The sequence below is a fragment of the Lithobates pipiens genome, unplaced genomic scaffold (genome assembly GCF_037356315.1).
Source record: "Lithobates pipiens isolate NorthernLeopardFrog02 unplaced genomic scaffold, aLitPip1_a1.2 Scaffold_13, whole genome shotgun sequence".
NCBI classification, from domain to species: Eukaryota; Metazoa; Chordata; class Amphibia; order Anura; family Ranidae; genus Lithobates; species Lithobates pipiens.
Genome location: NW_027507718.1, coordinates 36844512 through 36859761, shown reverse-complemented (window position 1 = coordinate 36859761; position 15250 = coordinate 36844512). Strand labels below are relative to the sequence as shown.

At 44.4% G+C, this 15250-nt stretch overlaps 1 protein-coding gene across 1 annotated transcript in view; it reads right to left on the bottom strand.

Moving 5' to 3' along the window:
• The window catches only part of SMARCA2 (SWI/SNF related BAF chromatin remodeling complex subunit ATPase 2), a 355922-nt gene extending 344340 nt beyond the window's left edge, over window positions 1-11582 (bottom strand). The window contains exon 1 of the mRNA XM_077475014.1: window positions 11561-11582. The gene's annotated coding sequence lies outside the window, so the exon portion shown is untranslated. The remainder of the gene's footprint in view (window positions 1-11560) is intronic.
• Window positions 11583-15250: the final 3668 nt, after the last annotated feature.

The following is a 15250-nucleotide window of genomic DNA, read 5'->3' as shown; positions in this document are numbered from 1 at the left end:
AACGGTTATGCCACGTACACATGACCGCACTTTCCAGCAGAAAAGGTCAGACGGTCTTCCCGATGGACTTTCGGCCGAGTTCCGACAGACTTCCGAACTAACAGAATTGCCTACACACGAGCGGACTAAGTCCATTTGAAAGTCAGTTCGTTTTGAACGTGATGTCGTAAAACGGGACTAAAAAGGGAAGTTCAATAGCCAGTAGCCAATAGCTTCTCTTGCGTCGTATTTGGTCCGTCGGACCAGCATACAGACAAACGGTTTTCCCGATAGGAATTGAGTCCATCAGACAGATTTGAAACATGTTCTATTTCTAGGTCCGTCAGATTTTTTAAATGAAAAACTATCGGATTATCCCACACATGATCGGAATGTCCGACGGACTGATTCCGTCGGACCTAGTCTGCCGGAAAGTCCGGTCGTGTGTACGCGGCATTAGAGTTCGTTACTAGTTCACTTATGCAGTCATTGGTCACATGTTCTCTGCTGAAGAAAAGTATCAGAATTCAGGCAGAGCTTCTGATTATCCTGCCTAGTCATATTAACATACAGCATAAACATAAAGCATACGTTTCTGCACTGAAGATGTTCCACTGCTTAGACCATTTACGGAGGCAGGATCCTCAGGGTGGTGAGGGTCTTTATTTCAGTATAGGTCTGCTGTAAGTCACCATTTTCAATTGTCTGTTGCCACCTAGCTGCAGACAATTTCTATACTGAATTCCCTTAAATAATGTCAGACTCTCCCCATTCATCTTTCCTGTTATTTCTTACCGTAAAAATAAAAATAAAAACTCTAACTGACATAAAAAGCCTACGCTTGAATTTGGATGTCTATAACACAATATTGTATTTGAGTCACCCACAAGCTTCTTATTTCTTTTGGAGACTTCAGTGGATTTCCCAAAAGTCCTTTGTGTCTCTGTACCCTTCTAAAAGGCCATCACTCCTTTGCAGCAGAACTATCCAATTATTTCTTCTTTCTGCAATATGCAGAACCCATCGAGTGAGAAAAAAATACCAGCATTCACCTTAGTAATAGCCACAGCAGATGGGTGGAACTGGGAATATGTTACTGCTGGTGTCCCTAAAAGATGTAAAACAGCATGCAATTAAACTTTATAGCAACCACAGAATTGAGGTGAAAGTGCGTGTAAAGATGGCCTTTAATAACTCAGAGCTTTACATGTCTGATAACTCTGAATATCTTAGATTAGTTCATTCTGATCTACTTAGTCTTATTCACTACAGCCCGCACTTGAATATTGATGATGATGTATGACAACACAGTTTCTGCTTTCGTGCAGTAGTAAGTAAAATGCATGCTAATCCTAAAATCTAAGCTGGCATAGATCAAGAATTAATATATACAGTAAATGTGTATCTGTAGTAGTTTCTGTACACTAAGCAGACCTCCCAACAGTCCCGGATTGTGTGGGACTGTCCTGCATTTTCACCCTACTTCTGCTGTCCTGTGTATAAGGAGCATGTCCCTCAAATACTCTGCCCCAGTAAATTGTTCCCACAGCTCATCTATATGCAAATTTGAATTTGAATATGTATATACATATGCTTCATAGCTCATTCATATGCAAAGATAAAAGCTCTTATTGGGAAGAGGGAGTAATTTTTGGTTGTACTTTGTACACTACCCTCTATGTTATATACTTTTTAATTCTCTACTCTCTGCGTTACGACCCCGAACTCTGTGGGTTATGCACTCTCGAGCCCTGTGTGATAACCACTTCTGACCATTAGCATTGTGCACTCCTGACCTCAGCATTGTGTACATTTTGCCCAACCCTTGCACTCTATGCATTACACATTCCTGACCCCTACACTCTGTACAATCCCCACTCCTAACCCCTGTATTATGTGCATTATGCATTACTGACCCCTGCACTCTGTGTGACATGTACACCTGCACCCTATGCTTTACATACTCTTGACCCCTGTACAATAACCACTCCTGACCCCTGCACTATTTGCATTACACATTCCTGTACTCTGCACTCTATACGTTATGCCTAACCCCGTGCACTCTATGCAGTACACGCTGATATCCAGTCCTGACACTTGTATTCTCTGCATTATGCACTACTGACCCCTGCATTCTGTGTGATACACACTCTTGCACGCTATGCTTTATGCACTCTTGACCCTGGTACATTAACCACTCGTGACCCCTGCACTATGTGCATTACACATTCCTGACTAGAGGTCGACCGATATATCGGCCGGCCGATATATCGGCCGATATTTGCCGTTTTTTAAATAATCGGCATCGGCCGATTGTGTTAATAAAAAGCCGATTCTACAGCGGGACTTTGAAATGACTTCTGTAAGAAGTCAGTGTGAGTTGTCTGAGTCGTCATAGCAACACTTTCCTCCACTCTGGGCAGACTGCCAAGAAAAGAACTAAATGATACAATGTTTACACTTCTGAATGAATGAAGTCATCTCTCTGTGTAGAAGTTCTCAGTTTAACCATTTAAAGACTAAATCTTTTCTGACACTTGCTGCTTACAAGTAAAAATCCTGTATTTTCTGCCAGAAAATATATATATTTTTTTAGCAGAGATCCTAGGGAATAAAATAGCGGTTGTTGCAATATTTTATGTCACACGGCATTTGCACAGAGGTCTTTAAAATGCATTTTTTGGGAAAAAAATACACCATTTAAAAAATAAAAATAAAATAAAAACAGTAAAGTTAGCCCATTTTTTTTTTTTGTCCAAAAGTTTTGACTACCTGTTTTTATTTAATATATAGGTTTTTTGTTTTTTTTTAATCTAGATCATACATACAAGTAAACTGATTGGAGGTTTGTTTTGTTTAATAAATGTTTAAAGCGGGAGTCCGCCGGGACTCCGCGTTTTTTTATTTTTTATTTAAAAGCCAGCAGCTACAAATACTGCAGCTGCTGACTTTTAAAATAATGACACTTACCTGTCCAGCGCGCCCGCGATGTCGGCACCCGAAGCCGATCTCTAGATCGACACTCGAGTGCTGCCGCCGCCGCCATCTTGGGTATGGGAATCAGGAAATGGAGCCTTTCGGCTTAATTTCCCGGTTCCCTACTGCGCATGCGTGAGCCACGCTGCGCAATGAGGACGGTCCCCGCTGCCTCTGGGATCTGTTTTTCCAGCAGGCAGCGGGGCACTTGCGGAAGGGGGCGGGCACTTGCGGAAAGGGGCGTAATGTACGCCCCTTTCCGCAGAGAGCTAGCCCGGAAGTGGGTGCAGTTACCTGGATTATCCAGGTAACTGCACCCCCCTGAAAGGTGCCAATTGTGGCGCCGGAGGGGGGGAGGGTTCCGATGAGCGGAAGGTCCATTTTAGGGTGGACCTCCGCTTTAAGTGTAAGAAATTTTCTGTATCACTTATGAAGACTGCTTTCACACTGGAGTGGGCAGACGTTGATGGTAAAACGCAAGTTTTAGCGGCTCTTTACCATCATTTTAGCGGTGCTATTTGGCTGCTAGTGGGGCACATATAACCCAGCTAGCGGCCAAGGAAGAGGTTAAATGCGCCCATGAAGCACCGCTGCCAAATCGCATTGCATGCGCTTCGGCAGTGGTGCCCATTCATATCAATGGGCAGGAGTGGTGGAGGAGCGGTATACACCACTCCAAACGTGCTGCTTGCAGGACTTTTTTTTTAAGATCCTGCCAGCGCATCGCCTCAGTGTGAAAGCACTCTGTCTTTCACACAGACTGCAGGGGAGCCATTTTGCAGGCACTTTACAGGCGCTATTTTTAGCCCAAAAGCGCCTTAAAAAACACCCCAGTGGGAAAGGTGTGTTGGATCAAGGGGGATTAAAAATAAATAAATAAAATAAAATCGGCCTAACATATCGGCCCAAAAAAATCGGCATCATATATCGGCTATCGGCCGCCATGATTTCTAAATATCGGCATCGGCATCGGCCAGAGAAAAACCCATATCGGTCGACCTCTATTCCTGACCCCTGCACTCTATACGTTATGCCTAATCCCTGCACTCTAAGCATTATGCACTCCTGACCACTGTATTCTGTGCAATATGTAATCCTGAACCTTGCAGTCTGTGTGATGCACATTCCTACACCCTGTGCATTATGCATTCCTAAGGCCTACACTCAAGAGGCTGTGCCGTATATTTCATACTCCTGACCACTGCACTCTTTATATGACATGTTCCAGACCACTGCACGCTATGTACATTTTAATACTTCATATTCCCATCACACACATTCCTGCCTGGATCAGCTCTCGAGTTTGGGTGCTGCAGGAACAACCAGCTGGATACTGGTTCAAGTCACTGTGAAGATATTTGCCAGCACACCATGGAACGACATAAATAGCGCCCAAACGGGTAATTTATTGCATGATCACAACACAAGGAGAGTGCAACGTTTCGGAATCACGCAGGGCCCCTTTGTCAGGCATGTGACGAAAGGGCCCTGCGTGACTCCGAAATGTTGCACTCTCCTTGTGTTGTGATCATGCAATAAATTACCCGTTTGGGCGCTATTTATGTCGTTCCATGGTGTGCTGGCAAATATCTTCACTATGTACATTTTAAACGCTTGAAGTTCTTCTTAAAGTGATTGTAAAGTCTTATTTTTTTTTAATACTAACCTGCTCTGTGCAGTGGATTTGCACAGAGCAGCCCGGATCCTCCTCTTCTCAGGTGCCTCTACTGTGCTCCTGGCCCCTCCCTCCTGTTGAGTGCCCCCACAGCAAGCAGCTTGCTAAGTTGTTAGGAGGGCACCCGAGCTGAGCTGCAGCTCTGTGTGTCCATTCAGCCCCACCCCTCTCTATCCTGATTGACTAACTGACGTTGATTGGCCCTCGCTGCTGTGTCTCGGCCAATCAGGAGGGAGCCATCGCTGGATAGAGATGGTGCTCAGGTAAGTATTAGGGGGTGCTGGGGTGGCTACTACACACAGAAGACTTTTTATCTTAATGCATAGAATGCATTAAGATAAAAAACCTTCTGACTTTACAACTCCTTTAAGGTAGGCTTTGTGCAGAAAACTATATGCAATGGAACAGTTTGAGTACATTAATTTTGCTTTTCAGACATTTGTATACAGACTACTGTTCTGCGGTGGCTCCAATCATTAGCTGGGTTATGATGCCCCCACAGTGTGCCGCCTCAAGCCCAGGACTACACACTGTGTGCTGTCACTCCTATTAGATGAATGAAAAATGTGAAATGCCTACCTCCTGACCACTTGCCTTTGATGGCCATTTTAGCCTGTGATTTCTTAGTTCGTGTGCATCAGCATAGTGGTCTTTATTACACATGCACTTTAGCATAGTGGTATAGTGTATGCAAGGAATCATGGGACATATAGTCCAGCTGTTGGGAGGCGAGATTGTGTGCACTGTTACCAACCATGGGGCACTATTCCTCCCACTAAAACTAATGATGGGGCACTATTCCTCCCACTGACACCAAGGATGGGACACTATTCCTCCTACTGACACCAAGGATGGGACATTAGTCCTCCTACTGACACCAAGGATGGGACATTAGTCCTCCCACTAAAACCAACAAGGAGGCCCCATTTACTTACACTGATGCCAAGGTGTTTTCTGTTTCAACTGGCCACAGTCTGGCCCCCTTAAAGCCTGAAGGAGAGTAACTGGCTCTTTGTTTAGAAAGTCTGGAAACCCATGATATAGAGCAAAGAGCAAGGATGCATACAAAATGCCCATGCAATCTTAAGCCTCATACACACGATCTGACGTTGTACAAACTTTCCCGTGGACTTTTGTACAAAGGGCGTTGGCCGTAAATTTGTATTGCATACACACGATCAGACTTTTTAGACAACAAGCATGAACGCAGTGACATTTCAATGTACTGACGACACTTCAAAAGAGGACGTTCAATTACTCCTGGTGCCACCTTTTGGTCAACTGTATTGTTGTCTGATCTTTTTCATTTGGTTCTGAGCATGCGTGTTTGTAAAGTCCGATGGTTTCTGTACACACGATCGAACTTTGCTCCATCGGACTTATGTTGTCGAAAAGTTTGTCTGTTCGCACAACCAACAACAGTCCAATGAAAACCAAAAAAGTTTGTCCGATGGAACGTACACACGGTCGGATGTTGCCTTAAAACAGCTAATTTGCATGTTTGTTGTCAAAAAGTCTGATTGTGAGTACGGGTCTTAACAGAGAGTGATATCTGAGCACAAAACAGTGTTTTGAATAATGTGTGTAACAAACTCACTATTCACAAGTTATCAGTAATTAAAATAGAGTACTTTAGAGACTTGATATCCTCAGGTTAGAGGTTTTTCGTCTGATTCTTTGTAGGCTGATGATACACAAGAGAGTATCTGGCAATGTAGAGCAACCCTAGGGATTACTGTAAGGAACTGCCCAAAATACATGGAATCAAACAATGAAAGTGCATTTCAGGTGAAGGAAGAATATCTCAGGAGTCTCATTAGCTGAATTTGAGTGCAACAAAATGTTAGGCCAGCCATGGACTTATCGACATTGAACTGGCTGAATTTTGATCCATCTATGGCCAGGCTAGTTGTACTGAAGTCGATACATTGATCAACTTCAGTACAACCCGCCTGCTTTTTGTACACACGATCACTGCCAGTGGCTGTAGCTGCCAGCAGTGGTCATTGTATTCTGAAGGCTAGGAAACCTCCCTCTCTGTCAGAATACAATATAGCAGAAGGAGGATTTCCCCCATCAACACTGACCGTGTTGATGGGGGAAATCTAGCAATATTCCTTCCTTCAACCACAGAAAATTGTATAACGTATGGCTTGCTTTAGTCCTAAATGTCTTATCCTAAAACTTTTACATATGAAAATATCACAACTTGGTCCAGCAGATAGTATCCTGTGCATTGAAATAAAAGAGAATTCTTTTAACAAATGCCTGTTGAAAGAGAACACTTTGAAACCAGATTGCGTTCCTCACTATGATTCAAGAAGGTTCAATTATATACTTTACATTTTTGAGAGGCAGCATTACAAAAATGAGGTAAAAATAATAAAGAGCGATTTCTCCATTAGAGGAAGACATGACACAGAAATGGGCAAATGTCACAAGCAACTGTACAGCACGGCAAAGAAACTCCTAGTGTGTCAGTGCCAATGCTGAACCTAAGCTATTCGTGAGTGAATCAAAAAAGTCAGTGTGTTCTCCTGCCATCAGGAAGCAGCATGTTCTAATCCATCCATAAGAAACAGTGTAATGTCAAATGTTCATTAACAACCTTCACACACAACACATGCACTTACATTTTTGGTTTGAGCTCTAAACTACAGTTTATCGCCTTCTATCACTACTTTACAGAATAACCAAAAAATAAAAAAATATAAGATATATGCACAAGGCCATAATTAAATTACTGATCACCTACGCAGGATTTTGCTGGCAGAAAAATCCTACATAAAAACACATAACATGGTCCGTAAAGTAAAATTTAGATGCATAAATTGCTATTTCCATTAAATTTAGTACATGGGTCAAAAAAAAAAAACAAAAAAAAACTATAAAGCTGTGTTCAGATCCATAAAAAAAAAAAACAGTACTGATAAAAATGCTGATTTTTTGTGGCTGTGTGCACGAGTCCCAAAAGTAGAATTCCTGGCAAAACTACCCCTACAAATGCTCCCTCCCTTCTCCTAACACCTATTCTAACTAACCAGTCGATCTCACCATCTGCTGCGCATGCTTCGCAGACTCATCCCTTTTATCCCAAAGAATGACAAAACAGTGGTAGTTGGAACAATCATTAATTCACGACTGGACTACGCAAACTCGCTTTACATAGGATTACCTCAATATCAACTTGCGCGATTACAACTGATCCAAAACACGGCGGCAAGGCTGATAACAGGAAAAAAAACCCTGGGAATCCATCTCTCCTTCACTGAGGAGCTTACATTGGCTAACCGTAAAAAATCGGATCACGTTCAAGACCCTGTGCCTCACCCACAAATGCGTGCATAGAGAAGCTCCGCAATACCTAATGGAGAAAATAAATCCTTACACACCAAATCGCAGTCTTCGATCAGCCAACAAAAACCTCCTCCTCGTGCCCAAAGCCCGGTATAAATCCAAGGGTGATCGGAGATTCGCTGTCCAAGGGCCTCGGCTATGGAATGCTCTACCAATCAACATCCACCAGGAAGAAAATCACCTGGCTTTTAGGAAAAAACTCAAGACCTTCCTCTTTTAGCAGATGATCAAAGCTCGCCACAGCGCCTAGAGGCGATTCAGTTCGCATTGTGCGCGATACAAGTATTTCATTCATTCATTCATTCAGTATAAAAAGGGTCTCTATACTTACCTTTTTTCAAGTTTCCCTGGTCCGGTCACACGATCCAGCTCTCCTCTGTCAGCCAGCGGCACTGCTGGAGAGAAGAGGGAGCGCCAACAACAGATGGGCCATAGCAGCCTATGGGTGACGTCACTGCTCCCAGGCATTAAAAGCCATTGCCAATAACTCTCTCCTCTCCCCTGCAGCCGGCGCTGGCTAACACAGGGAATCACGTGACTGAACTGAAGCAGGCTGAAAATAGATAAATATATACAGCTTTCCTTCAGGCCGGGTTCACACCGCTGCGATGCGGGAACGCTGCAAATCCGTGGCGTTTTCCCGCATCGCATGACTCCCGCCGGCAGTTCACACTGCCCTATGCGGACGGCTGGGAGTGTCAATGATATGTTAATGACACCCCCAGATCTGTCCGCATATCGCAGTGCGATCTGCCAACTCGCACAGGAATCGGATCGCATGGTGTGAACCCCCATGCGATCCGATTCTGTTGCGGACCAAAAAAAGGGTCCCGTGCGAGTTTGCTGCGGGAGCGATGCGAATTCAGCCATACTATCTGTATGGCTGAACTCGCATCGCTACGGAGATCGGATGTGATTTGCGGTGCGAATCACATCCGGATCTCCCCCCGCAGCAGTGTGAACCCAGCCTCAAGGTTAATCTGAACAGGAGAAATGAGGGAGCATTTAAGGTTTTGCCAGGAATTCTACATTAATTCAGCAAACTGTAACAAAAATAGGGAGAAGGCACTTCTCCTTTTATTTTGCTGAAACTTGTTTGTTTATTTTACCAAAAAGATATACTTGTCAACTTAGTTCTGTAGTCCCATAATTCCCATCACTATTTAAAAAACATTATGATATAATACTGTATAAGATTTCACAAATGTATTTTATTTGTATACTTTCTATGACATGAATCCAGTCTGGTTATTCATATATTTCCTATTATTATGCAAAACTTATGGTTTTCATATAATAAAATAGGTAGCCCATATTTCACCTAATACTTTCCCATTGTACAATAGAGGCAACTATCCAATGCTCATGTGTCCATTGCAGAATCCACTGTTCAGGTGCCAGCTTTGAATACAGGAAGGGAACTATGCAATGTTCATGTGCCCATTGTAGAATACAGGGAAGTATCCAATGCTCATGTGACCACCGTATAAGACAGGGAACTAGCCAATGCTTATCTGCCCATTATGGAACACAGGGAACTATCCAAAACTCATTTGTCTGTTGTAAAATGCAGTGAACTAACTATCCAATACTCATCTACCCATTTTAGAATACAATGAATTATCCAATACTCATTAGTTCATACTTCATAGTAGAATACAAGGGACTATTCAAAACTTACAGTATGCACCTATTGTAGGATACATGGAACTATCCACTACTTATTTCCACATTGTAGAATACAGGTTAATATTTATAGCTCATGTGACCCTTGCAGAATCCAGGGCACTATCCAATATCCATGTGCCAATTGCAGAATACTGGGAACAATTCAATGCTTGTGTGTTCATTGTACAATACAGGGAACTGTCCAATACTCACGTGCCTTTTGCAGAATACAGGGGACTATCTAATCCTCGTGTGTCCATTGTAGCATACAACAAACTATCCGATGCTCATGTGAGCATTACAGAATTTGGGGCACTATCCAATACTGATGTTCCCATTGTACAATACAGGGAACTACTCAATGCTCATGTGTCCATTGTACGTTTTAGAATACAGGGAACTATTCAACACTCATATTCCCATTGTAGGCAAGGAACTATTCAATACTGATGTGCCCACTGTACTATTCAACACTGATGTGCCCATTATAGAATGCAGGGAACTATCCAATACTGATGTGCCCATTGTAGAATACAAGGAAATATCCAATACTGATGTGCCCATTGTAGAATACAGGGAACTATCCAATACTGATGTGCTCATTGTAGAATACAAGGAACTATCCAATACTGATGTGCCCATTGTAGAATACAGGGAACTATCCAATACTGATGTGCCCACTGTAGAATGCAGGGAACTATCCAATACTGATGTGCCCACTGTAGAATGCAGGGAACTATCCAATACTGATGTGCCCATTGTAGAATGCAGGGAACTATCCAATACTGATGTGCTCATTGTAGAATACAAGGAACTATCCAATACTGATGTGCCCATTGTAGAATACAGGGAACTATCCAATACTGATGTGCCCACTGTAGAATGCAGGGAACTATCCAATACTGATGTGCCCACTGTAGAATGCAGGGAACTATCCAATACTGATGTGCCCATTGTAGAATGCAGGGAACTATCCAATACTGATGTGCCCATTGTAGAATGCAGGGAACTATCCAATACTGATGTGCCCATTGTAGAATGCAGGGATCTATCAAATACTGATGTGCCCAGTGTAGAATGCTGGGATCTATTCACTACTGATATGCCCAGTGTAGAATGCAGGGATCTATCCAATACTGATATGCCTATTGTAGAATGCAGGGATCTATTAAACACTCATATGCCCATTGTAGAATACAGTGATCTATCCAATACTGATGTGCCCATTGTAGAATGCATGGATCTATCCAATACTGATGTGCTCATGGTAGAATGCAGGGAACGATAAACGTGCCATCTATCTTACATGTAACTCTTGTCGCTCACCATAAAGCAGCCATACCTTAAATAGCTATTGCTAGAATGAAATGGGTGAATAATGAGCTGAAACAATCTGCCAAGTTCAGTGTCCCCCTCCCTGAAAACTTCACTGGCAGCAAAATGCGTAGCTTGATCTTCAGATGGCATTAACCTCGGGAGTGCAGGAGGCAATCTGCTGCCTGTGTAGTGCCGCCTGGCACAGTCTGCCCATGCCCACCCCCCGATAATCACACAACAAATGGCACAGCTGCTGAAATAAGCAAAGTTCACAACAACGCACTATAAATCTTCCTTCTGCCACCCACACCCCCACCCAAATGCATGTAAAGCCAAGCAGTCGGAGCTAGAAATAAATGAGTTAAGTTCAAAGCAATGCATCTTGCAGCTCCCAACACCTAATGGAGAAAGATAACAGCGACATGCTAGTCAATGGAAGGGTGCGGAGAAAAGGAGGAGGATGTTGCAAAGAAATAATAATAAAAAAAAGAAGCAGAATGGTGGGAGAAGGAGGGTGATAGGTAAGGGACAATGCAACAAAAGGTGATGCAAGTCATGCCCCTGGGCACGCAGCATCCTTCTCCTTACCGGTGTGCACAGCCTGCAGCAGCCGCTCTCTCTCCTGTGTCCTTCCTCCCCTGGGCTCTGTCACCCTGGCAGGAGGATGAGGAGGAGTGATGATCGGAGGAGTGATGATCGGAGGAGTGATGATCGGATGCCGCTCTTCTTACTGGTCACCTTTCCAGCAGCCGGTGTGAGCTGTCAGTGCTGCAGACACGCCGTCACTCACAGGGGCTGCAACTCTCTCCATGAGATCATTATCCGGATCATGGCCTCTTCCCCTCCCGTTCAATCCCTCTGACAACTCCTCCTCCTCCTCCCAATTCTTTCTTGTTTTTATTTTTAATCCTGCTGTCTTTAGTTTCCCTCTGCTCTGCCACTTCCCCCGTACACCGGGTTCCAATACCACACCTCCTCAATACTTCAGAAAACAACTCAACGCACAGGTAACTCCTGGCACCCTACTTTACTCGCTAATAACATCATTTGTGATGGCCAGTGTCACCAACTTACCCACCTCAACACCGGGCACTTTCACCCCCTTCATGCCCACTGTGCCCAGGCCATTTTTCAGCTTTCTGTGCTGTTGCAATTTGAATGACAATTGCACGGTCATGCAACACTGCACCCATATGAATTATTTGATATTGTTCTTCACACAAATAGAGCTTTCTTTTGGTGGTATTTAAAGTGGTTGTAAACCCTTACAAACCACTTTGACCTACAGGTAAGCCTAGATTAAGGCTTACCTGTAGGTCCAAGCAATATCTCCTAAACCTATATGGTTTAGGAGATATTTGCCCGAAAACGGGCACCGCTGTCTACGGCGCATGCGCACTGAGCGCGGCATTCTCAGCAACGGAGGCTCCCGTGCGCATGCGCGGGAGCGACGTCATCGCGGCTTCGCCGAAAGACAGCGGCGGAGCTGCGAGACCCCACCAACAAGATGGATGCGGCGGACTACAGGGGACAGCGGCGACTTCGCTGGCTCCTGTGTCAGGTAAGTGACACATAATGGGCCATTATGCTTTGCCTTTGCAGGGAATGAAAGAGGAAGTAAACTCATCAGGGTTTACCTCCTCTTTAATCACTGCTGAATCATCCTCTTAATCACAACAAAAAAAAGAGAAAAGACTAAAAATTTTGAGAAAAAAAGTTTTGTGTAGTTTCTCTCAGTACATTTTGCAAATAAGTCATTTTTTTCCTTCACTGAAGGGCACTGATGAGGTGGCACTTATGGGAAACTGATTAGGTAGCGCTGATGAGTGGGCACTAATATGCTGCACTGCTGGGCACTGACATGCGGCACTGGTGGACACTGATAGGCGCACTGGTGGGCAATGATAAGCGGCACTGGTGGGCACTGATAGGCAGCATGGATAGACAGCACTGATGGGTGGCGCTGATAGGCAGCACTGATGGGCGGTACTAATGGGCAGGCACTGAAAGGCTGCACTGACTGGCATCAATTAAGGGCACTGATTGGTGGCACTGATGAGCACTGATTGGTGGCACTGAAAGGGACTGCTGGGGCTTTCCTGTAATCAAAATCCCCCCTTCCAGCACAAATTCCCATACCACAAACCCCCATCTCAGCACTAATCCCTCCCAAACTCCCCCCCCCCAGCACAAAGGCCCCACAATCATCCTTACTAACACAAATCCCCCTCCCAAAAAAAAAATGTCCCCTCTTGCCACAAATCCCCCTCCACCAACCCCCCACCCCCTCACCATATTACCTTTTCCAGCACAAATTCCCTATCCTCGCACAAATCCTCTTCCCCCATCTCCCCTCTCAACACAAATCCCCACTCCTAGCACACCTCCCCAAATTCCCCCCCCTAGATTCACTTCTTACCTCCTGCTGCCCCCCCCCCTTCCAAATTTCCCCTCCCAACAAAAATCCCCTCTGCCCTGGGCACTGTGGTATCATGTGAGGTTTGGGGGCAATACAAGGAGATTGGGAGGAGGGGATTTTTGTTGGGAGGGGACATTTGGAAAGGGGGGGGGGGCAGCAGGAGGTAAGAATTGTTCTAGGAGGGGAAATTTGGGGAGGTGTGCTAGGGGTGGGGATTTGTGTTGAGAGGGGAGATGGGGGAAGAGGATTTGTGCTAGGATAGGGAATTTGTGCTGGAAAAGGTAATATGGTGAGGGGGAGGGGTGTTGGTGGAGGGGAATTGTGGCAAGTGGGAACATATTTTTTTGGGAGGACGATTTGTGTTAGTAAGGACGATTGTGGGGCCTAGGGGCTAGGAAGGGGAGTTCGGGGGGGGGGGGGGGGATTAGTGCTGGGATGGGGAATTGGGGTATGAGAATTTGTGCTGAGAGGGGAGATTTGGAGTGGGGGGAGGGGGCTCGGAGGCGATATTTGAGGGGCAGAAGATCTGTGCTAGGGAGGTTTTTTTTTGGGGGGGGGGGGATTGTGCTGGCAATGATCTGCTAATGCTGGATCAAGTGACTTTATGCTTCAAACTCCTGTTACCTACAGCAATGTGTGCCTGGAGATTTCTACTGTTACTGTGATCAGGGTAAGCCAGCGGGTGCCTGTCCTGATCCTGCTAATTACAGTGAGATATGTGCCATAGACTTTATTGTTACCCAAGGAAACCATGGTACACGTCAGCTGCCACCAGCTCCCAGTTGCTCGGGCACAGTTGGTGCTGAATGGCATGTGCAGACAGTTCTGCAAGTGTCAGTGTGTGCAATACTATCCTCATTGAGCCTGAAAACGTCAGTACAGCTAACAAGGAGACCCTGCATTCTATGATGTCCGCAGATGCCTGAGAAAGTCCTGGTGTATAGTATGCTGTATCCTAGTCACCTGAAAGTTTTTCCTGTTTTCCCAGTGCAATCAGGGAGTTGGGTTTTATTACTGTTCATTTTTATGCACTTCTGGATTTTTTTTACTTTTATTTTTTTGTCTTTTTTACAGTTTTTTTCTTTTTCTTTTTGTGTGTCTTGCCCAGAGGGATAGCACTGATGGGCCTTATCTTTGCCTAGTACAATATACAATGTAAGTATGCTATAATATTGGGGTGTGCGGTTCTCTGCATCTGGGCTCCCACTTTAGGCCTCCTCCCCTGCACTTTTCTTATCCTGTCTTCATGCTAAACAACACCTTACTTTAGGCGTGACTTCAAACTTATTTCATGGAATGTCCGTGGCCTGAATTCCGAAGAGAGACACTGGTCCTTCGATATTTAAAATCCCAATCCTCTTGCAAGAGACACATTTGATGGGTAGTAAAGTGCTCTCCTTGAACAGGGCCTGGATGCAGAGAGGCATACTTTCAACGCATTCATCGTATGCTGGGGGGGGGGGGGGGGGGGTAGCTATCTTAATCCACAAGAAGTTAGCCTGTTCCATAGAACATGTTTGAGAGATGTGTTTTTTTTTTATTGTTTTTTTTTTTTTTTTTATTCTGCTTAAAAATTGGTGAATTAGTACTGCTTGGACCTTGAAGAAGGGGACATACCCCGAAAGCTTGTCCTGAAAAATTGTATGTTTGCGCAAATAAAAAAAGTATCATGGACAGTACTCAATTTTCTCCATAGAACATGTTGTAACAGATCCTCATGGGCAGTATGCCATAGTGGTGTTAACAGTTGAATCCCAACTATTGGCGATAGTAAACCTGTATGTTCTGTCCCACTTCAAACACGAGGTACTATATAAAATGTTAGAGAAGGTGGCCACCTTTGGCCTATTGAAGTTGTT